Source organism: Vitis riparia, chromosome 18 (assembly GCF_004353265.1).
Source record: "Vitis riparia cultivar Riparia Gloire de Montpellier isolate 1030 chromosome 18, EGFV_Vit.rip_1.0, whole genome shotgun sequence".
NCBI classification, from domain to species: domain Eukaryota; kingdom Viridiplantae; phylum Streptophyta; class Magnoliopsida; order Vitales; family Vitaceae; genus Vitis; species Vitis riparia.
Window position 1 is genome coordinate 23,916,020 of NC_048448.1, and position 24,004 is coordinate 23,940,023.

A 24,004-nucleotide genomic window follows, 5' to 3' on the forward strand; every position below is an offset into this window, starting at 1 on the left:
TTATAAAAATAACATTTTCTTTTGAAACCTATATATAAATACTTGAAATAGTTAAGGACATTTATGTAAAAAATGGATTACTTTTAAAATAAAAATATGAAAATATTAAATTTACAAATATGATGATTATTTCATCACTTTTAATCGATTAATTCTTATTTTTAATTATTTTACATGTTGTATATATGTTTTTTAAAACAATTTTTAAAAAATAAGTTAAAACAATTAAAAGATATTCTCTTAAAACATCGCATTTTTTTTTCTTTAAGAAAATAAAATAGAAAATAGTTTTTTAATTATTAAACATGTTTAGAAAATAATCGTCAAACAAGTCCTTATTTTTTCCTTTCACATTTTTTACTTTCAATCCTCTAAAAAAAATTGAAGATGAGAACCGAGACTCAAAATTAAATTTATCTTCACAAATTTGAAAATATTTAAAATTCTATGTATTATCATAGTATTTCCTAATACGTGTCCCAAAATACCTAAGATGATAGCAAGTGAATGAACTCTTCTTCTCTCTATTTTACTCTCCGTAAATAGAGAATGAGGAGAGAGAAAAAGAGAGTAAAAATGGTTGGGATTCTCTCTCATCCATAGAGAGATTTAAGATATTTTATTATTCTTATAAGACTATGTTATATGACAAATTCTTAAATTTAATATTTTAAAAAATATTATTATTATTTACTAAATCATTATTACATGATATTTTAGTATTTACAATTCAAATAACATATAAAAACATGAATTTTAACCTAAATATTGTTTAATGTAAATTTAATAAGTATTAAAAATTGTATTTATCTTAAATTTAAATTTTTATTTTGAAAATTAATTCATATTAATTATTTTTTAAATAATAAATTAATTTAATTTTCTATTTTTTCTTTTTATTAATAATTTTTTTTTTTTGTAATTAGTAAATAAAAAGATTAAATTTGAAGATAAAGAGTAAACATTTTTTTTTAATTAAAGGTTTATTTGAAAAAATAAAACATTTAAATAAAGAATAAACATTTTGTTTTTTAAATGTTTGAGTTTTATTTAATAAATAATTCTACATATTTTTATGTTTACTGATTTTTTAAAAAAAAATTAAAGAAATTAGGATTGATTTTAGTCATCTCCTCTAAGATTTTCGTTAAATATACCTAACCCTAGTGGTTTGAAATTTCATCAAGTGGATGATGTTAATACACCGATATGATATGTTTGTCATCAATAACATGTGAAAAAGGTATTTCTAATGCTATTATTTTGTTATAAAACTTAGGTATGAAAAAATATATATTTTATTTACAATATAAATATTCTAAGTATATTCCAATTTTTTAAACTTTTTTTTTTTGTGAAATTATCAGTTTATACAATCATATTATATTTCCAAACATACTAATTTTATGAATCATCCTTGAAACCAAATGCATTATCTAATTTGAATTCACAAAGCTTGTAATTTTTTTTTTATTTTATAAAAATAATTAAGCAATTTCATTACATTGGGTGAATGACATTAATATATTGACACAAATGCAATATATATATATATATATATATAGAAAATTTTCAACTTTTTTCATGTATTATACTACCAAGTGAATATTTATGTATTATTAAATTGATGAGTACTCATGAAAAATAATTATTCATTATATCTAGTAAAAAAAGTTTAAAGTTTGTTATTACATGCATAAAATAATACAGTAACCTTAGGCATTGGTTTTTTTTTTATTATTCAAAACTGATTGAAAATTAAATTTAGGATAAAAATGACTCTTAATAAAATAAGTCTGAATGGTACTTCTATCTTGACATAAGTTGCCAACATTATTATTATTATTATTATTTTATTTATATTCCACTTCCTTAAAGATTTTTCATCCACTTTTTAATTTTTTAATATTTTTACTTTTAAAATACTTTGAAATTATTCCTGCATCAAATTTTTATTAAAATTTATTTAAACTGTATACCCTTAAATATATAAATATAATATTAATATGTGAATTAAAAAAATGTATAAAAAATATTGTGTGAAACCAAGGTTTGGTTAATCTTGATTTTGATGATAACAAAACAAGGTTTAGAACTAATAACTATATTTCAAGTGTGATTAGGTAAGACGATTTCCAAAGTGACAATCACAAAGACAAATCAAGCCAAGGAGAAATCATAAAAAAGAAGACCACCTCAAAGAGAAGTGTTTTTCAAGACCCAAGCTTCATAAGATCTCTTTGTAAGGTTGTTGGTGTACTAGGATTTTCACGCGTTACATTCTTTACTTATGCACTAAAATCATTTAAGAGTTATTTTGTTTTAAATATTTTAAGAATTGGATGATTTCTTGTTTTCAACTAAAACTTTGTGTTAAATGTCTTTCAAACTTGTTTAAAAAGGTTTTAAGTTGAAAAAGTTGGTTGTTGAGCCAAAAAATGGCTCAACCGATTGAACCGGGTGAGGAACTGGTCGACCGCAAGCTCAACCGGTCGAGGTCCGGGTCGACCCCCAGCTCAATCGGTTGAGGTCCAGGTCGACCCACAGCTCAACCGGTTGAGGCCCGGGTAGACCCCCAGCTCAACCGGTCAAGGGTGCAAAAAAACTTTCTCTTTCTTCCAAAACGTTTGTTCAACCGATCAAGGTTGAACCTCAACCGGTTGAGGTCTGGTCGAGGTCTGATAGAGGTCCGGTTGAGGTTCGATCGAGGTCCGATTAAGGCCTAACAGTCACCGGCCAAGCATTTAATGCTAACGACTAGTCAACTGGTAGACCCCTAACTCGATCGGTCAAACCCCCAAATGGCTAGTTTGACTTTTCTCTTCTATAAAAAGGCTCCAATCTTCATTATTTAAAAAATTTAACCTTCCCAAACCTTTCTTGATTATATTTGAGCCTTGGAAGAGTGTTTTTGAGTGTACCATTGTTCTAAAACTTGCATATCTTTAGTGCACCTTTCAATCCTAGTTTTCTTGTATAATTTAAGCTTAAAGTTCTTGTGCTAGGATTTTTGTGAGACCATTTATTTATAAATCTTTGAGAGGAAGTTTCTCAAGTGTGGGGTATCACTTGAGGAGTTGTTCAAGAGTGGGATATCTCTTGAGAAGTGTAAAGGGTGCTTGGAACCAAAAGTCTAAGAGGGTGAATTGGAACCATAATCCAATTGTATTGCTTGAAGGTTTGGTTTGAAAGCCTTGAATTAGTGGAACCTCAAGCTTGGGATTGAAGGTAGAGGAGAGTGGATGTAAGCTGGTTTGTGCCGAACCACTATAGAATCTTGTGTTTGCATTCTCTCTTCTCTACTCTTTTAATTTATATACAATTGTCTTTATATTGCTTATTATATACTTGCATATAATTGTCTCTTATATTCACATAGTTTAAATTTGCAAAAAGAGACCATCACCCTATTCACCCCCCCCACGATCCTTTTTCCCAAAATTTTGTCATTAAGATTTATGGCGAAAAAAAAAAATGAAAGATAATAGGGGTTAGAAAGATTGTAGGTGGGATGTTTAACAATTTTCTTAATTGATATTCACACCAAAAATCATCAAATTAATAAATTAATAAACTAATTTCACTAATTTTGACTGTAATGCACAAAATTCGACACTCTCAAAGTCCAAATCGTCACATGAAGAAACTTGTATATCTCATAAAAGAGCATATATGATTAAAACCTAAAACTAAAAATAGCAAAACAAAAAGAAAAAAAAAATCATAACCCTAGTATGTAGAGAAAAATGCAATATCAAGAAAATAGTCGGAGCATTGGTTTCCAGTCAAAATCCATGAATCCAGTACCCCATGATAATCCATGTTGCTTTCATAATAGCCCATATACTCACCTGCAGCATAATATTTTGATGTGCAGACTTGATGTCTACCTCCAAGGCCATGACAACACTTCTGAGAAGTGCAATCACTTCGGTATACCAATTCACATGCACACCATTTCAGAGTATGCTTCACGTCAGGATCAGTCGTATCACCGCTCCTCAGCTTGCTGGCGATGAGACCCTGGGTATGTGACACATTGGCAATGCTTTACTCTATAGCAATTCTGGCTAGACTGGGGAGATTGTAGGCTAATGGAGTTCTGGGGTCCGACTCAAGAGTCTCCACACAAAACGTCCGGTTTGAAGTTTTGCCGCAGACCTTCTGGATCAGTTCCTTCTGGACTCAGAGAAATTTGATTAGGAAAAGTGGAATATGTTGCGGCCATTGTTGAAGTTGTGGGTGAAGAAAGAAAGGAGGAAGGAAAGAAAGAAAAACAAGAAGATTGTTAGGAAAAGAGTAGATGTAAAACCTCAAAATAAACTTTAGGTGCAAAATAGTAAATTATAAATTAATTAATTAATTAAAGGTAAAAGAGTCCTTTTATAATTAATAATCTTTGGTATAAATTAGATTTTTTCTCTTGCCTTCTTTATTCAGAAAAATCTATTAACCAAAAATCAAATAATTGGAGAATGGTTAAAGATTTGAAGGTCTAGAGTTAAGTTCAGATTTTTTTCAGGTAAGATTCTAACCCTAAATTAATATATTATATTCGTTAATTAGTTTTGAATACATTAAATATTCTTTAAAATTTTTTAATTTAGATTAGGGTTAGTTTAGTTAATTTATTTTAAGATCAAAAAATTGAAATTATGAATATAAGTTGTTTCATTGATGAAAATTGGGAAATTCAAATTTTTTTTAGATGAATAGATCTGAACAATGAAATTTTAAAAATTAAATTAGCAAATAAATATATGATTAGATGTGGCTTAAGGGATTGGAAAATAATAAGAAGAAGAATTGCATGTTTCTGGATTTTGGATTTGAGGTACTGTGTTGGGTGACAAAAAGAAAAAAGAAAAAAAATTAATATGTAACCGTGAAAGGGTGGTAGTGGAATAAATTAAAATAATAATAATTAGTAGAGTTGGTGGGGTTGTTGGAGTTGTTAAAAGTACATGGGGTATTTTGTTGAGTAAGAGGAGACATTAGGATTAATAAGAATAATGATAATAATAATAATAATAATAGTAAGAATTATGTGATTTGGATGCTTGTGAGTGATGTACAATACGGCTGTTTGGATGTTGTGGGATATAAAAAAATATAGTAATAATAATAGTAATTGTTTTTAATAAATTTTTTAATTTATGTAAGTATACAAAAGAAATAAATGGTTAGAATAAGATTTGGAAGAAATGTGAGTTTATAAAAAATTTGGAAATTCATTAAATTGTATTATTATTGTTTAAGAAGTTGAAAATAATATTGGGTAGTAATAATATTAACATGAGAAATTAATTAGGATCCCTAATAGTAAATAAAATATTTTTAGGATTGTCAAATTTTTACCTTTAGATAATTGTGTATGATATTATGTTAGGTGAGGAGTAAATTCGTCAAGCTAAATACTTCAAGTTTTTTAGCGCTTCTTCAAGGTAAGAGAAATTAATGTAGATTTTTATAAAAGAAAATAATTTTATTTTTATATTGTATTTTGAAATGTGTAAAAATATTATTTTTATCTTTATGTATGGATTAAAAATGTGTTTTGTATGGAAAGTATATTTGAGAATTTTCTTTGTTTATGAAAAATGAAAAATTGAGGAGATATGATATTTTGTTTTGTAAGTTTGAATTAATGAAATAAAGTTTTTGATTCTGGATTATATGACCCTAGTCAACAGGTTATAATAGTTGATATTATATGACCCTAGTCAACGAGTTATAATTGTTGACATTTGGTTTTGTTCTCCTTAAATGGAACAAATTTGAAACCAATTATTCAATTATGAAGTCCCACCTAATTGGGCACCATTTGTCATATGATAACCAGAGTAAAGATATTTTGAATGTATTCGATTTGGCTTTGACGAGAAATTGTTTTGAAATGGATATGAGAAAGTTTTGTTGAAAAGTTTTAATGTATTAGTATTTTGAATTCAAAAGTTTTTATGAAAATAAGTATATGTTATATCTTCTATTTGCATGCATGATTGAAAATGTTTGATCCATGAAACTGTATTAATGTTCCTTATTGGGCTTTGAGCTCATCCCTCTTTATTCATAATCTTTCAAGTAACCTTAGTTCGGGTGAGGAGTGACCGTTAAGAGGGAAATTTAGTTTTTTAGGACATTTGTTTAAACTTGTTTTATTTTGGACATTGTTTAGATGTTAAAACTTAATTCTCATTTGAATTATTTTGAGTTTGGAGTTATTTGGATAATAATACTTTGGTTGATGTATTATTTTTTTTTTTAAAAGTTGATACTTGGAGGTTTTAGAATTTTGTCCTACTATTTTGAACATGAATTTGGTAATTGGTAAATTTTTAGTTACAATACGAATGTTTGTGTCGTTTTCACTTTGAAATGACCATCATACCATTGGAGTGGGTTTTGGTGCGTGATAGTAGAACTCTGAGAGAATCCATGGAGATCAATGAGAATGGTTGTTTGGTGTTTAGTTATGTCGCTTTATATAAAGGCTAACTGTCATTATGGTCATGGACTCATCATGAGATGCCAATAGATGATGGGAGAATTGTGTTTTGGGCCCAGCTAGGCCCAAAAATTAACAAATGGTCCATGTATCTAACAAAATTAAGCCCACCACCCAAGTAAAGTCTCAATATTGATAAGAAGGATATCCCATTTATAATATTCCGAAAATGCCCTTGGCTGGGGATTTAAAAAAAAAAAACCTGAAGTCCACGTTGGATTTCCCTTTGTTTTCCCCAAATTGGACTCGTTTTCAACTTTTCACATTCCCAGCTTTGTTCCCCTCTTCCGCCCAAAGAATGCCCTAATCCTCAGTCCCAATCTCGTGATCTCTCAAGCTCGTGTTTCCCGGCCTTCTGATTGTTGGTGTAGGCAGTCTCGTTTTTCATCTGTATCGATCCATTGGCGTCGATGATCACAACTACATTTTGGCTCCGTGGTGAAGCAGTTTATAGGTGAGGTTAGTAGGTTGATCAATTTCATCTTTTTTATGCTTCATTTCGGCTATCCGGACCATTTGATTTCAGCTCAAATACATTGCCCTAATTTATCTCGCCATTTCAGTTTGCCATATATTGTGGTCTGATCCATCCCCACCGGTGGTGCCCTCCGTATTGGTTATATTTACTGGTTATATTTTTTCTATTTTTTTCCCCTTGCATTAGTGTAGACATATTTTTCCTCCGTTGGTTGAAATCAAATCTTTTAGCATTATAGTGACTTCATCGTGTGGCAGTCTAGTTAAGTACGATAGTTCGTATGTTAACTTTCTTCGATAAAACCCAAGTCATGGTGAGCCTATAGTATGAGATATTGTTGTGTACTTAGTATGTGTCGATAGATTATCATTTCCAACTTCATGAAATCTGTAGCTAACATGAATATAAGTGGCAAATAAAGAAACAAATCAGTTGAATTGATTCAAAACACTAACCACATAGCCATCATATGTACATTTATGAGTGTCAAAAGTAACTGTTATGTTCCCATTGGGATCCAGAGGGTGATAGCAGTATGCAAAAACAGAGAAAGAGTCAACCAATTTGTGGAAAAAAAATAATAAGTGAAGTAACAAAAGGAAAAGTATATGTATAAATGATATATTATATACTTGACATGGCGACTAATAATAATGTCAACTTCAAAGCCAAAGGCCACATGGGAGAGAAGATCAACCCCATTTTCTATACTATGCATAATTGATTGTTCTATAATATGAAATTTCTGCTATGTTTATATAGGTTGATGGACGCAACTAATATGATATATTGTTACATTTTTGTGGGAGGCAAACTTGTCCAAAAAAATGATGGGCAATGGGAATACGTGGGTGGAAGAAGCAAAGGTATTCACATATATAAAGGAATGCCATTTGAAGAATTCACCAAAAAAATCTTAGAGAAATTCGACATCTTGTTTGATGCGATGAAGATGCACTACACCCTCAAGTTCAACCCCAGAGTCATCCAAGATTTAGAAGATGAGGATGACTTGGATAAGGTGGTTTCCCACAGTGATGACTTTGCAAATGTATACCTAGTAGACTTACCTTGTGAATAAGGCATTGAAGCAAATATACCGAATACAAAATTGGCAATTGGGTAATGGACGTTAACGTGCATGTCTATTTAAAATTTTGTGAATATCACTTTTATGCATCACGTAGTTTAATTATGTTAATGTATGTAAATGCAGAGGTTCACCTGCGCCGTTTCCTTCCTCTAATGCATCATGCGATGCAATTCCTAATACTATGATGCTATCAAGAGGTTTTGTGTCGCGTTGTGCAGATAGTGAGTACACCCCTTTGGAATCGATTCGTTTTCGTGAGGCAATATTAGGGTCGAGACATACATTTAAAAATGCAGAGGAGTTTCGCAACGCAATTTACCAGATGTCATTAGGTGGAAGGTTTGAATACAAGTACAAGAAAAATTCTCCTATGCATATGTCTGTAAAGTGTTCGGTTGAGGGTTGTCCTTGGAAGATAACAACTCACGCTGTCGAGGGAAATGTCATCTTGTGAGTTCATACTTACCAAGTGAATCATAATCATATAGCTCAGGATGAGTGTTCATCTAAGGTCAAGGTTTCTTCAAAGAGAGGCGCGGTTGTTGTTGAAGATGTGTTTAGAACCACTCCAGACTATCTTCCCCGTCAAATTTGTAAGGATTTTGAACGTGATCATGGAGTTCAGTTGACATATAACCAAGCATGGCACCTTAAAGAGAAGGCAAAAAATCGCATATATGGAGCTCCACGTGAGTCCTACACGTTTGTCCCTTGGTTATGCCATAGGCTAAGGGAAATCAACCCCGACACAATTGCGGAGTACACTTCCGACGAAGGTCACTTCATGCAATTGTTCATTGCCCATGCATTTTCAATTAAAGGGTTCATCAAGGGGTGTCGACCAGTATTGGCTATTGATTCTTACCATCTAAGCGGACCATACAAGGGAGCTCTTTTGTCCGCCATTGCATATGATGCAGATGATGGAATGTTTCCTCTTGCCCTTGGTGTTTTCAGTTCAGAAAATTATGAGGATTGGTATTGGTTTTTGGAGAAATTAAAGGGGGTCTTAGATGGTAAAGAAGTTGTTATTATATCTGATAGACATCAAGGAATCTTGCGTAGTGTTTCCGAGTTGTTCGGGATAGGAAATCATGCATATTGTTATCGACATGTTAAGGAAAACTTTTCTAGCTTCTTGAATAAGCAAAACATTAGAGGAAAGAAAGGGAAATAAGATGCTTTGTTACTTTTAGACAGCATTGCATACGCTAGGTTGGAGATAGACTACAACGAGGCATTTGAAAAACTTGTGCGCTTCAATGACAACCTCGGTAAATGGGTTACGGATAACAATCCGGAACATTGGGCAATGTCAAAGTTTCTAAAAAAACGATGGGATAAAATGACAAGTAACATTACAAAGTCCTTTAATGCGTGGTTAAGAGATGAGTGTCACCAAACAATTTATACGTTATTGTTAATGCACATGGATAAGCTTGTAGCCATGTTGGACACCCATATGCATGGTACAGAAAAGTGGAAGAGCGTGGTTGGACCGAAAACTGAAGAGAAGCTAATGTCAAATATCATGAGGTCCAGTCCGATTAGTGTGTTGCCATATTTGGGGGGGACATTTAAGGTGTTTACCGAGGAGGTTTATTTGGTTGTCGATATCAATCAACGTACGTGTACTTGCATGACATGGAAAATGTCCGGCTTGCCGTGTTCCCACGTATGTGCTGTCATCCGCACACTCAGACACGACGTGTATGACTATATTGACCCATGTTTTAATGTCTCCACCCAACATTTGATTTACTCTGGTCAGTTTCAACCATTACCAACACACAATATGTCGAAAGTTTGTGATGAGAGTTTGCAAGATTGCGCCGACAACTTCTTTTCTACTCTCCAACCCCCTCATGTCAAACGTCCTCCAGGAAGACCCCGCCAAAGGCGCATTAAGTCACAGTTTACTCATAAGAGAGCAATATATTGCTCTCGATGCAATGGCATAGGTCACAACCGCTCTAAATGTAATAATCTATTGCCGTGACATGTGGCTTGTTTGTGCTTGTACGATTCTCATACTTTGTATCAGCCCATACATTCTATTGTAGGGTATATGGTACGGTATTGTTGTTTTCGTTCCTATGTATTGGGCTGGTTATAGGCACGATGCACTATCTTGTTATTTTCATGATTTATAGTTGCTTTGCTTAACCTACGTAATTAAAAGTGCAATTTGAATGTGGTTTCTTTAAAGTTGTTATTTAATTCCATCAGTGTCTCTACATTATCAAGCATTTGTGGTTCCACCTACTAAAAAATGTCTTTCCATTTGTCTTGAATGAGATATACTCGTTTCACACTTTGTAAGCATTGCATTTATAATCTTGTAATTCATATGATCTATTGGCAGTAGCATAGTACTTCACTCACATGTTTGCACCCAAACTGTCAACGCTTTCCTCAAATGGTTTTTTTTAAATTTATTTTATTTATTTTTACCTTATACAGCTGAATATGGTATAGCCTAACAAAATTTATCCAACTGATTAATGGTACGATAGTGCAATGACCTTTTCCTTTATTATTAGTCTCTCCAGCTCATCGATCACTACTATAGCAACCTTTGGAAGTCACCGGTTATTCTAAGGTTCAAACCTCTAGCAATAAATTCATTCTTCAATGGCCACTGTGGAGGTATTGCATTATTTCTTCGTTATTATTTTTCATTACTTATTTTGTATACTTGCTATTTTAACCTACTTAACACAATTACTTGTTATGGGTCTTACATATTCATTATCATATAAACATCGAGTTGTAAATTATTCATTCACATTATTTTGTTTGTTAGTTCATTCAATTGTATTTCCTTTTGCACCACGTTTATGTATTCATATTGTCTTTGTTATTTTTATGTTGATTACTAAAATGCATCTCTAAGTTACTAATTATGTCCTTCACTTTTAATGCAGCCCACAAGATTGTTCACACGTTGTTCATCTTCGAGATTCTTAAAACTATGCAACAGGCTGCCAGTTGATAAATTGGAAGTTGTTCGAGACCTTCAGTTTGGAGGTCTTCTCAACTTAAGTTGTAAGGAGATACGACATAATATATGTCTATGGTTGATCGACCATTTTAACATTGGCTTCAAACGCATAGACATATCATCCAAAAAAAGCTATGAGCTGACTGATGCAGATGTTGGCCTTGTATTTGGCCTCCTGACAAGCGGATGGATTCTACAAATTGCATCAACCCCGTCTGAGCATCCATTCGGTACACTAAACACTTGTGAGGAGAGACTCCTCAACTTACCTGTCGGGGAGGAGTTCCGTAGATGCTTCCTTTACTACGCATGTGCGACGATATTGGCGCCAATGTCAAGGATAGATGGATGCCGAAACTTATGGCATACCATCCATGAAGATGGTTTTCGAAACGATGTAAACTGGGGCCAATTTGTTGTTGACCAGCTGGTTGAGGGTATTAGACGATTTAAACAACAGAACAGTGTTTGGGTACATGGTTGCATCCTCTTCCTCCAGGTATTGCCCTGGTTTTACATTGATAACTTTGTCACGTTTACATTGTTCACTTCACTACCATCAAGTAACGAATCCACATTTGTTTATTTCCATTGTGCAGCTCCACTATGTAATTAAATTCAAGATTCCTTCAGTTCATGTTCCCGTGACAGTGCCCCTCCTCTCCGCATGGTCAGATGATTTGATAAAGGAACGCTTAGCTGCTGAGATAAGTCAGTTTGGTAGTTTCGGACATGGCGAAGTAGCCATTTACTCAACATTCATTTTGTTATGAAATTTGATGACATCGAAATTGAATACCTTCAAGGTTTATACATTCTTAATTTGCGTCATGAAATCAATTATAGGGGTTTAATTATTCGTCACCGCCCCGTACCTCACTGCCCCGTACCTCACCTCCCCGTACACATGTGGAGTCTGGTAGTGGCCCGACAAGTAGTCATGTACGGATACTGTTTGTTACTTTACGCATTAACTCCGTCTGAATGCCATTACAATTAGGTTTATTGACTCAATTTTTTGAAACCATTGGTTCTAAATATTTTCTTCAATATTTTTATAGTAATTTATGTGCAAGCTATTTGTTAACATGTCACAGGAACTACTTGAGCAATACTATGCAGTAGAACGTGCAATATATCAATATCAAAAGGGCATTCAGCACCAGCTAGGCATCATGCGTGGTGTGATGCATACATTGGATGGCCGAAAACAACGAAGTCGACCTTCGCCGGCCGCAAGTGACTCAAGCTATGCAGCCCATGAATTTCCGCAGCCCGATCTGCATTCAGACTATGGCGAAGATGACATCGCTTCCCATGGCACTGTAGACGTACCTGACATACCAATTCGGCATCCATCAGATATTGGTAACAGTATGGGGGACATTCATTACTACATGAATTTGTACATAATAACTCATATTATATTACTATGCATTACGAATTAACTGTTGTTACTCCAAATTTACAGCTGATGAAGAGGTAGTCGTCCTTGAACGGTTGCCTTTGCAATCTATGGTTGTGGCTCCATCTAATAGGAGTGGCAGGCGACGAAGAGTGCGTCGGTTGGCTCCCAATCTATTGTCGCCATTCATAGCGCAACCACAAACACGCCAGTCTGCCATCAAGATGGACCTTAAAGAAGTGGCTGCAATTGTTTTTGATGGCGCCTTGGACTTGAGGTTTGACACAACATATAATACTCCACTTTCAAATGTATTCACCTCCACATATTTGATATTACCCTAACGTTGATGGTTTTGTTGACAGTGAGGAACTTGTTGCACTGCATGACACAAGTTTAAGCAGAGGCAACCTCGCCTCTTTCTTTCCAAGGAGACAGCTGGATTGGCAATTGATTCATGCCTAATTGGTGTCTCAACTGATTCGTGTCCAGCTGGTGCTCCTTGATTGAGGGATTAATCAACAAAATTTATAACCTATTACACCATATACTAGGGTAGCAAAGACAAAGCTACTATAGCATAGTGGCTCTAGGATCGTTCACTGGGATGGATTTTCACTTCACAAATGATATTAATTCAAAGCTGAATTGGTGCCTTTTCATTTCAAAGTTAGCTTTAAAAGAAAACATAAAGATGTTTGAACAAAGATTGGTTTTAAGCTAACAAAAAATAGTAACTGATTTTACTTACAAAGAAAAGTGTTTCTTGGAGTTTCAGATCACTGGGCTCAGATTCCTCATACAAAAAGGGAGTTCCAGTCACTTGTTTCTTTTCCTCGCATTAGAGAATTAACATATAGTTCCTTCTCCAACCGGTGTTGTACAGATGCTTCCCATTAATGGGTTCAAGCACTAAATCCCTCTCACTGATGCAACTTGCAATGGCTCGTGCCTCTCACCTAGCACTTGCCATTCAAGGTGATCTTTAACCTTGGATTACCCGTCAAAAGCTCGCAATAGGTAACTAATGGATGTCTCCTAAGAGTCCAAAAGCTTACCAAGTGTTGGCTATTCTAGAAAATCCTACCTTCAAGTCACCTACCAGAGGCTCGCAAGGGGTAAACTAGTGCATCTCCATGGTTAGAGATCATTTGCCTTACCAAGTGTTGGCCCAGGTGACTCCAAGGTGTTTTAAGGTAACTAAAAAGATAAAAACCATCAACGGGTCACACTTTCTCTTCATTAACAACTAAAACAACAAAACTTCCAATTTATGCATGTGGAAACTTACCCGGTTACCTTAGCTCCAAGAGACAAAGAGTCTAGCCTCTCATCCTCTGAGAAAACATCTCAGAGAATGTTTGGCTAGCAAGAAAATGAGAATGAAAGAGAAGACAAGAATATATAGGAAAAATAGAGCAAGTGCTCTGTATTTTACTTCCTTCCCAAAACTGTACAAAGGATCCCCTGGAACCAAAACTCTAACACCCCCAGAACAGGCTCCTCGGGCTCCCTTAATACCACAATTACACTTACAGCTATTACATAGATATTTTGCCAAATTCCTAACTTAAAAACTAAGGAATTCTATCACTGGTGGCTTACAAGGAGAATTTGGGCATTTAGACAACAAAAATCTAATCAAAAAAATATCTCCAAGTGTCGGTTACAAATATCGGGAAGCACTAAGGAGCACTTCGCAGGTGACAAGTGAGGTCTGCGAAATTTCGCAGGTGCACAAGAAGGGCTGCGAAATTTCTTCATAGCAACCAGCTGATTCAACACCTTTGCAAAGTGGACTTCCATCTTGTTGTGTTTGGCTTCCATCGCGGCGTGAAGCTTCAGGGGAAATCCATAGCACTGTGCAAAAGTGTTGCGAAATATCTCGCAACAAAAGGCTATTTTCGCAACACTTTGCTGAATCCTTCCTTCAGCTCGGAGCAGTTGTCTTCCAAAGGCTGTAAATTCTTCATTTCAACTCCGAATTACGCACCATTTGAAGCATTGGATTCTTGACTTCCTGAGCTTTGAAATGGTATATAGCATGTAGAAAATGGACTTCGGGAAGTGCTCCAAAAGTGCGAAGGAAGACTGCAGCTACTGTCCTCTGTTTTCTTCACTCTGTTTTCCTCTTTGCTTCTCTCCTTGCATTCCGGATTTGCTTATGGCAAAGGACTTCAAAGCTTTTGGTTCTTCATGTTTCTGAGCTTTCCATTGCTTTGCCAAGGATTCCAAATAACTCTCCTCAATCTTGGATTGCTTTGGTGATCAAATTACTAACAAAAACACCAAAACTTACATAAATTGATTAGAAGCAATTACAAGGGTCTTTAACATGTTAATTGGGTTAAAAGGCAATAACTACTACTCAAAAGTGTTTAAAAGGATTAATTAAAAGCTATGAAATAGCACTTTTTGAGTAGTAATCAGCAATCATGTTAATATATCAATTTCTCGATTACTTTGCAATATTTTTAATTTAATATTCATATACCATCTTGTCATTAGTGTCTTTGAATATTGCTTACATATTAATCACTTCTTCTCTTAGGTGGTGGATGCGTATTGTAGATTGCTGCAATTTAATGATGCATCAAGGACCAAACTCTATCTATCGTCCTACATAGCGGTAATGGAGGGCTTTGATGGACACTACAATTCAATGTTATTTTGTTATAACATGTCAACAAGTTTCCTTATCCTTTAAAGCTTAAACTTTTTTCATATCGTATGTAGGAAATGGTCATGCGTTCCAATGGCAAACATTTGACGCGGGAAGCAGTAATTGGCCGTTTTGAGCCATATTTGTATCTCATCGATGTTTCCTATCAGAATGTTAATGAGGTCAGCTTAAATGCATTGTTCGAGGTTTCTGCACTTGTTATCTCCTTCACCCAAATATATGTTATAATCCATTTTGAGTGGCATCATGCAGGTGTACTTACCGGTCCTTCTCAAAAACCATTGGTCGCTTTATGTTTATGACTTCCATAACAAATGAATCCAACTCTTGGATTCTCGACTTGGAAGGAGAAGGAGTTGTATGAGTGGGATACAACAAAATTTGGTAAAGTAGCTGTTAGTTGCGTAAAATTTTTTGCTTCCATTGTACCTAAGATGGGAAATTTGAATGCATCTACTTTCTTTATTTAAGGCCAAGGTTGTTCTATGGCTTGTTGCCTACAAGAAACAAATGGTTGATGTAGACTTCAAGATGTTCCGTTTTGTCATGCCAGACGTACTAAGTCAACCAAATGAGTTAGTGTTTACTTTGCAGTCCGTGACTAGATTTAAATTTTATTGCAAGTCAATTTATGTATATTATCGTTGTCATGTCACGCCTAATAAATAATTACCCGTTACTTTGTGTGTTAGCAATGACTGCGGAGTATTTGTTATGAAATTCATGGAGAACTGGTCAAATGGAGGCCTCTCCAAATCCATCGATGTGGTATGACCGTACACAATTTTAATATACCATGATTATATCAAAGTTGCATTCCATGCCCAACATATTTAACATTTCCTAATATGCCTTTTAAACATTAATGAATGCAGGGCAAGATTAACAAGTATAGATTGAAGATATTAGGGAGATTGTTGCTTTCCTCACATAATGCACATCGACATCGCTTTCTCGTGGATTGAGGGACACTATTCAATTGGCTGTGGCAAGGATATTTTCAATTGATTGTACATTATTTTGTGAAACCTAAACTATTTTCAATAAATTGTATATAGAAGTTAGTGATGAATGCATAGCTAAGGTTAACAACAGTACGATTCATTTTGACACCAAACAAGTTAAGCGTTCAACCTAAACTATTTTCAATGTATTGTATATAGAAGTTAGTGATGAAATGTATACAGTATACACAATTGAGTTAGAATAAGAGTCGTGCTTTGATTTGTCATTCCATGGATCACACATTGCTACTTCAGTTTACATGAATCTCTCTCATTCTCACTGTCACTCTCACATGTCTTTAATTTCAACCACCGTCACATGATGAAATGAAGCATGGCCATACAATTTCTCTCATGGACCACACTATCACAGAATCTTTGTACCAGGTTTATAGAGAGGGTGCAAGGGCGTTGAAGTGATTGTACATTCGTGTGTTCACGTACCTACTTTTCTGTTCAGTGTGTATGATTGTATGAGGGCTACGTCAGAAAATAATGTCATAAAAATTTAATTAAATAAAAAAAAACAGTTTCCGAGTCCGGAGATCGACCAGTTTGGACCAGCCAAGCATACCCGGTCGACCGGTTACTAAACCACCAACCGATCAGCCTGTGTTACACAGAGAGCACTCAACCGGAATTCGACCGGGTGTCGACCGGGATGTCTGGGGATTCGACCGGTCACACATAGCCACTGGGAGAGAGAGAATGTAAAAAAGAGCACTCGACCGGAATTCGATCGGTTGTCAACCGGGAAGCCTCCATCCTCGACCGGTCACACACAACCACTGGGAGAGAGAGAATGTTAAAAAGAATTCCGACCGGTCTTCGACCGGGCATTGACCGCCACTCGACCGGTCGTGCTGACTCCTCGACCGGTCACATACAACTACTGGGAGAGAGAGAAAATGATAAGCGCTTTTCGACCGGTGGTCAACCGGCTAAAGTGAACAGGTCGACCGGTCTCTGAAGCGGTCGCGCATTTCTACGACTGGTCGAACTACATTTACCATTGTTTTTGCTATGAAAAAATAGGTGTTTTGTATTTAATTATTGATAAAAGATACAATAGCTAGAGAAAAAAGGTTAGCGTTATGTTGTATTTTATTATTTAAGCAAAATTTGATGCTAAGAAATAGAGGATTTGTGTTGTTTTTAAAAAATGGTCATTAATGTTAATAGAAAGTATCCAATATAAAGAAATTTATTAAAAATTAAATATTAAGTTAGTCCAATTAAAAAGAATTTTCAAAAATTCATTTTCCATTCTCCATGTGATAAATTTGAGAGGAAGCATCAATTATAAATCTCAATTATTTTAACATTGAACAACAATAAAATAATAATGTTTTAAAATTAAAAATACCATTAAAACTAAAAATACTTTAAAATTTACATTCTTATTCTCTATTTCACGATTCCAAACATGGCATAAAATGCTTATTTCCAATTTAGTTTGTAACATCTTAATTATTTTGTAAAATTTAGGAGTGGTAAATGTTATTTTTTTAAAATAAAAACAAAATATCCATTAAATTATATTTAAATAATAATAAAAATTGGATTTTCACAACATTAAAACATACATATATAATTATTTGTGTCGGTTTTAATCATGGACATGTTCATGGCCCATGACGCACAAAAGATTAAGTCATATCTCCGATACCATTAATGGTCAACAAATTACACTCATGTGATTTATTATAAACATTAAGCTTTGAACGGAAAACTTTATTTATTTTATTTTCTATTTATTGGCATTTCAGGATCGATATACCTGTAACAATTTTCATGATATACCTTTATTTGCACCAAATGTACAAGGTATAGAGATATTTATTTTGACAACCACCAACAATTGATAACCACAAGTGTGGACCCGCATTTTTCACGTGCGTCCCCACTCGATCGGCGAGACTCGCTTTTTATTTGTGAAAAATTAATTTTTAGAAAAATTGGAGTCGCCACTTATTTTATTTTTATTTTAAAGGGAAAATAAAACAAGAAAGAAAAACCCTAAAATGTGACTCCATAATTTTTGGAAAAAAGGCATGTCTTTGAAAAACCCGAGTCTTGGTCCGGGGATTAGGTTACTTATTCGGAAGGTACCTCTAGGAGGTAGCACCCCTCTAAGCCCTAAAAAGGCTCTATTGACTAAGTTGAGGGAAACGTGGCAATTAATCGGTTAATTATGGATACCTAAGTAGGCTAGGTGGTTCCAAAAAAATAGCATGCCAAACAAGATCAAATCATAATAAAGAAAGGTTAAATCATAATAGGACCGCTTCTCAAGCGCTATCATAAAACATCGATAGTTAATTTAAACAATATATCATTCAACATGTATTTTATTAGAAATAATCAAACAATGAAACATATATAGCAGAACACTCAAGCATTATTAGACATAAGCATTATTTCACAATGACAAGCATATTCACATAATTCAGAAAGTAGGTGATAGAGGACATACCTGGATAGCATAGATAATTTGTAACGTGCTTCCTCAAGTTGTAAGGGGTTAGATAACAAATAATAAAATATAGAAATCCTAGCATGCTCGTTATCTATTAGCATAGCAAAAGTGATCAAAGTATACAAAATCATCAATTATCACATACATCTTGTATATAATTCCTAAAAAATAGATAGACGTGATTTCAACAAGTGTCAAATGTGGTAACAAAAATAAATTTTGAAAAGATTTTCTTATAAAGGGGTTTCACCAATTCCGCAATTGATATACACAAATTTAGCTTAGAATTATCCCATTTATTTGGGACCACAAGCTTTGATTCGTGTTTTACTCAAAACTATAATTTTATTTGAAAGATGTGAACCGATCAAAACATGGTTGCACATTATTTTAAAAAATGAGATTTTGATTCTAAGAACTCTAAATGAATTTTTGAGATGGATTTTTAAGAAAAAAAAGATTTTGAGAATAGTGTTGTATTTTAAAAATAAAAAAAATAAAAAAATTAATTTGAAAGCAATAAAGTGTATGAATCAAAATACCAAGCAAAACAAAAGAGAACAAAATCACAAAGTAGAATTTTTGACAACCAAGAAAATTGAAGGTGAGAATGGAGGCTAATCTTCATGAGTTTCCAAAAGCCTCAGAAAAAGAAATCAAATTAAGTGAAGGATCACTAACAGGCAAGACATTCTAAATTAGACAAACTAACAAAGTATCAATTCATGAACTAACCACTAGGATTTTAAAAGCATATAAGCTAAGATAAGGATGATCAGAACTAACATTAATGATTTTGAAATAAAAACTAAAAAAGGATCAATTCGGGTAAGGAACTAAAATTATAGAAGTACCTAAACTAATTATAACGAGTTTGACTAAATTAAACTAAAAAACATGAACTTTCAAACATAGAATTAATTTTACTAATGAACCAAAGCAAACTAAAAATATGTACTTTCAAGCATGGAATTAATTTTATCAATGAACTAAAACTATAAAAACACATAAACTCATTCAAGCTAAACTAACAAGTAAATTAATACCAAATTATATTAGGACTTAAAAAAAATCCACTTCATCTAATAAAATTGATTAAGCTACCAAATTGGAATAAAAAAAAAGGCATTTTAAAAATAAAACAAATTAATAATTTAGTGATTCGAAACTAAAGTAATCGAAATTAGAAACAAGATGCAATTTTTCTAAAGGTTTAATCAAACAATTGAATTAAAATTATGAATATAATAAATTAATAAACCAAATCGAAACCTCAACCCTATCTAAGAAAATTAATTAATTGAGCTAATAGATCAAAAATAACAACGAAATTAAACTAAGGAGTAAATTAAGACAAAACCAATTAAATTAAAATCACAAACACGTTTAAACTATCATATGGATTAAAACAAATTAGCATGGACTTATGAATTATGAACCCGTAAAAAAAAAAAAAAAAAGACATCTAATAAAAAAATGAAAACTCTTTCAAAATAAACTAACTTGTGTTATGAAGAAAAATCCGTCTTTTATGTGTTAAAGTGGCTGCCCTATTACCATTTGAAGGCCTCTGTTGCTTTCCTTTGTCCAGAAAATTCCCTCTCCTTTAAAAAAAAAATCTGCTTCTTCCTTCCTTGCGTGTTCTCTCCAAAAATAAATAAAAAAAACCTCTCTGCCCGTTGCTCTGTTCTCCTCTTCTATATGACTGCCCACTTTTCTTTTTTATGGAATATCTTGTTTCCTTTTTCTTAATGCACATGGATATAGAAAGTGTGTGCATGTGGCTCACTTTGGACTTCCCAAAGATGCAGCCCGCTTCTCATTTGGTAAGTGGACTATGCCTTTCTTTTTTTAAAAAAAAAAATTGTGGACTGTTACTCCCAAAGAGATAAAAACTGGGTTGTTTCTTGATTAAAAAAGATGTGGACTGCTACTCACCCAAAGGGATAAAAAATCTAGGTTGTTTCTTTGATTAAAAAAAAACGTGGACTGCTACTCCCCAAAGAGATAAAAATCCGGGTTGTTTCTTGATTAAAAAAAATGTGGACTGCTACTCACCCAAAGGGATAAAAATCTGGGTTATTCCTTTGATTAAAAAAATGTGGACTGCTACTCCCCAAAGAGATAAAAATCCGGGTTGTTTTCTTGATTAAAAAAAGTTGTGGACTACTACTCCCCAAAGAGATAAAAAAAACTGGGTTGTTTTCTTGATTAAAAAAAATTGTGGACTGCTACTCCCCAAAGAGATAAAAAAACTGGGTTGTTTCTTTTATTATTAAAAAAAATGTGGAGTGTTATTCTTATCTTTTCCCTAAAACTGCGGAAGTATTTTCTTTTCTCTATCTCTCTCACTCACATTTATCATTGCGATTCGGAAAACCAAATTTTCTTCTCATTGGTATTTCTTCAAACAACTCTCGTGCTCCTCAATTTGCCCTCAATGTATATACCCTGAACTGGTGGAATTCCGAGAAGCCATATCTCTGGTCTCCATATGAATCCACAAATTTACATGACTGCCACCAACCTTAACAAGTGCATAGACGGCTGACAAGCCACTTGGACATGACTATTTGGAAGAATCTTCTCTGGGTCTTGTATTGTGACAGCAGTTTTTACAATAGAACAGAACCATTAACAGGAAAAGAATGGCAACTATCATGGGTTTTCTCTTATATGAACCCACAATATGGCATGTCTAGCCAGAATTATGAAGGGGCTGATCTCTTTGTTGAATCTCGTGATTGCATGCCCAAGCTTTGGAGTCACCCCCATATGAAGAATTGATGGCCATAGGACGGGTAGGAAGAAAAACAAAAACGAGTATGGTAGAGAATAAAGAGAAGCAAGGGGGAACAAACACGCGAGATCAAAATAAGATAAAGCCACATCTCATGATTTTTCAATGGGCTCAGGCTAATAGGGAAGATCACAAACAGATTAAGGACAAAAATAAATAAACAACCAATATCAACAAAACAATTTGTGGCCCTTTCCGTCCACACAAAATCAATAATACAATAAATATTCAAAAAAACAAACACGCTGAAAAATCGAACATGGGTAAAAATTCCGAGAGTAACGAAAAGCATACATAGATAGCCTTGGTTACAATTGCTCTTTTTCTGTTTCCTCTGTTCTTCACTCCCAAAAATCCTCACAATTTCTCCCAATCATCCAATGCGTCCTCTCACCAAAAAAGAATCTCCTCCTATAATAAAAAAAAAAGCCCTCAGAATCCTCTTGTTGCTTGTTCACTCATTCTTTCTCCTTTTTTCTCCAATTCTCCAATAGACGCTCCTTCTCTTTTCCTTTTCTCACCTATATATATATTACCCTTTCCCTAAAACCTAAATCTCCCTAAAAAAGGCGAAATCTCCTATTTTCTCTCTTCTTTTCTCCTTATCCTTTTTTTAAATCTTCCAATTCAAAAGCAATTTTCCCAATTTCAAATTCCTCTCCAAAACCTTCCAAAGAGAGTCTCATCTTCCTTAAACTCCAATAGTAAGTTTCCTTGCAAAAATATGAAATTTTTGAAGTTAAATAATTGAATGAACGGATAAGCAAGTAAATAAATTAGGAAGCGGTAAAAATAAATAAATAAATAAATAAATAATAAATAATAAATAAGTTAAGGAAAATAATATAAAGAGGAAGATAACCAATAAAAAGTGAATGATAATCATAAAACTAAAACTAATATATATATATATATATATATATATATAATAAAATAATATAATAAAATAAAATAAAAATAAACCAATAAACAAAAGTCGAGCCCAAAAGCCATGTAACCATGCAAGTCATACAAGTCACGCTAAAAATGTCCAAATGGGCCAAGTGTGCCTAAACGGGCCTATGATGAGACTAAGTGGGCCTAGGGTGGTGTCTAATGGGCCAAGTGTATCCAAAAGCTATCCTAAAAAAAAACAAGAAAAGCCTAAGTCTAAATTTGGGCTGCCAAGGGTCATAATAAGGGATCAAATAATCCCTCAACCAAAATCTCCAAGGTGACTCAAAAAAAGGTAAGTGGTATGAGTAGCCATGGGCCACCAAGGAACTATTGTGGAGCATTGAAAATGAATTTTAAAGACATGTGCTAAAGGGACAAAATTGAGGGTCTACAACAAGATAATTCAATTTTTCCTATTTTATTTTATTTTTCCCATTTTCTATTTCCCACGGTTTTCATATTTATACTTTAGTTTATAGTTAGTTTTGTTATACTAGTGGTTTAAAATACTTATATTTTGTAACATGTATATCTATATATAATAATAAATCAATATTATTTTATTCAATAATAAGATTAAAAATAGAAAATAAACATTAAGCGAACCCCAAAAGAATAAAATAAAATAAAACATTTTTTCGGAATTGTTTTATTTTATCTTAGTTTAATTTACAAAATGTAATTATCTTCAACTATTCCAACAATTTAAGAAAACTTTATATCTCAATATGAAATTTTCTTAAATTATTGAAGTATTTATTTATAAATTTAAATTATCACTTATATATATATATATATATATATATATATATATATAAGTGATAATTTAAATTTAAATTAGAAATTTAAATTTAAATTCAATTTCATTTAATTGTTCTAGCGTATCGGAATTCCAAGAGACAAAGCAACTCTCACACTTTCCAAGCCAAAGCGACTGTTCGGCTTCTTACTTACAGAGGGGGTCAACCGCGGGTGGACCGGTCGAGCGATTGGTGGGGTTATCTTTTCAAATACCCCCCGCGCGGCATTTTGACAATCTCAGGCTTCAAGGGTTTTGGGTATTCAGCTTGGGAAACCTACTTTGAACGACATTGCAGCCATTTCATGGCTTCAGAGTGGGTTTTGAAGGGTGTGGAATGATCTTTGGGAGGTCGGCCGTGTGTATTGGAAGGGCTTCTCGTTCAGCGCGCGTCAAAGACGGTTTCTCACCTATTCCCACACGCCAATCTGCTTAACTAAGGTTTGTTATCACTGTGATCCGCTCGTTTATTTCTCTACCACCGTCGTCCCCATCAGTTTGACTCTCTAATGCCGCCTAAGAGAGATACGGTTGCCTCTAGGGCACAGGGCAAGCGCCCTGCTGAGCCATCTCAGCCCGGTGAGGTGGAGGCTCGCCGAAAGGCAAGGTTTGACACCGGTCTTTTCACTTCCATGGAGGAATATCAAAGGTACAAGCAGAAGTTTTCCCATAGGAAGGTTGTTCCAAGGAGAAATATTAATTTCTCCCAACTACAGCATTTCGACTTTGAGGGACTATTCGCACGTATGGGGTGGCTGCCATTAGTGACTATTTTCGAGCCGATATTTCCCACATTAGTGAGGGCATTCTATTCA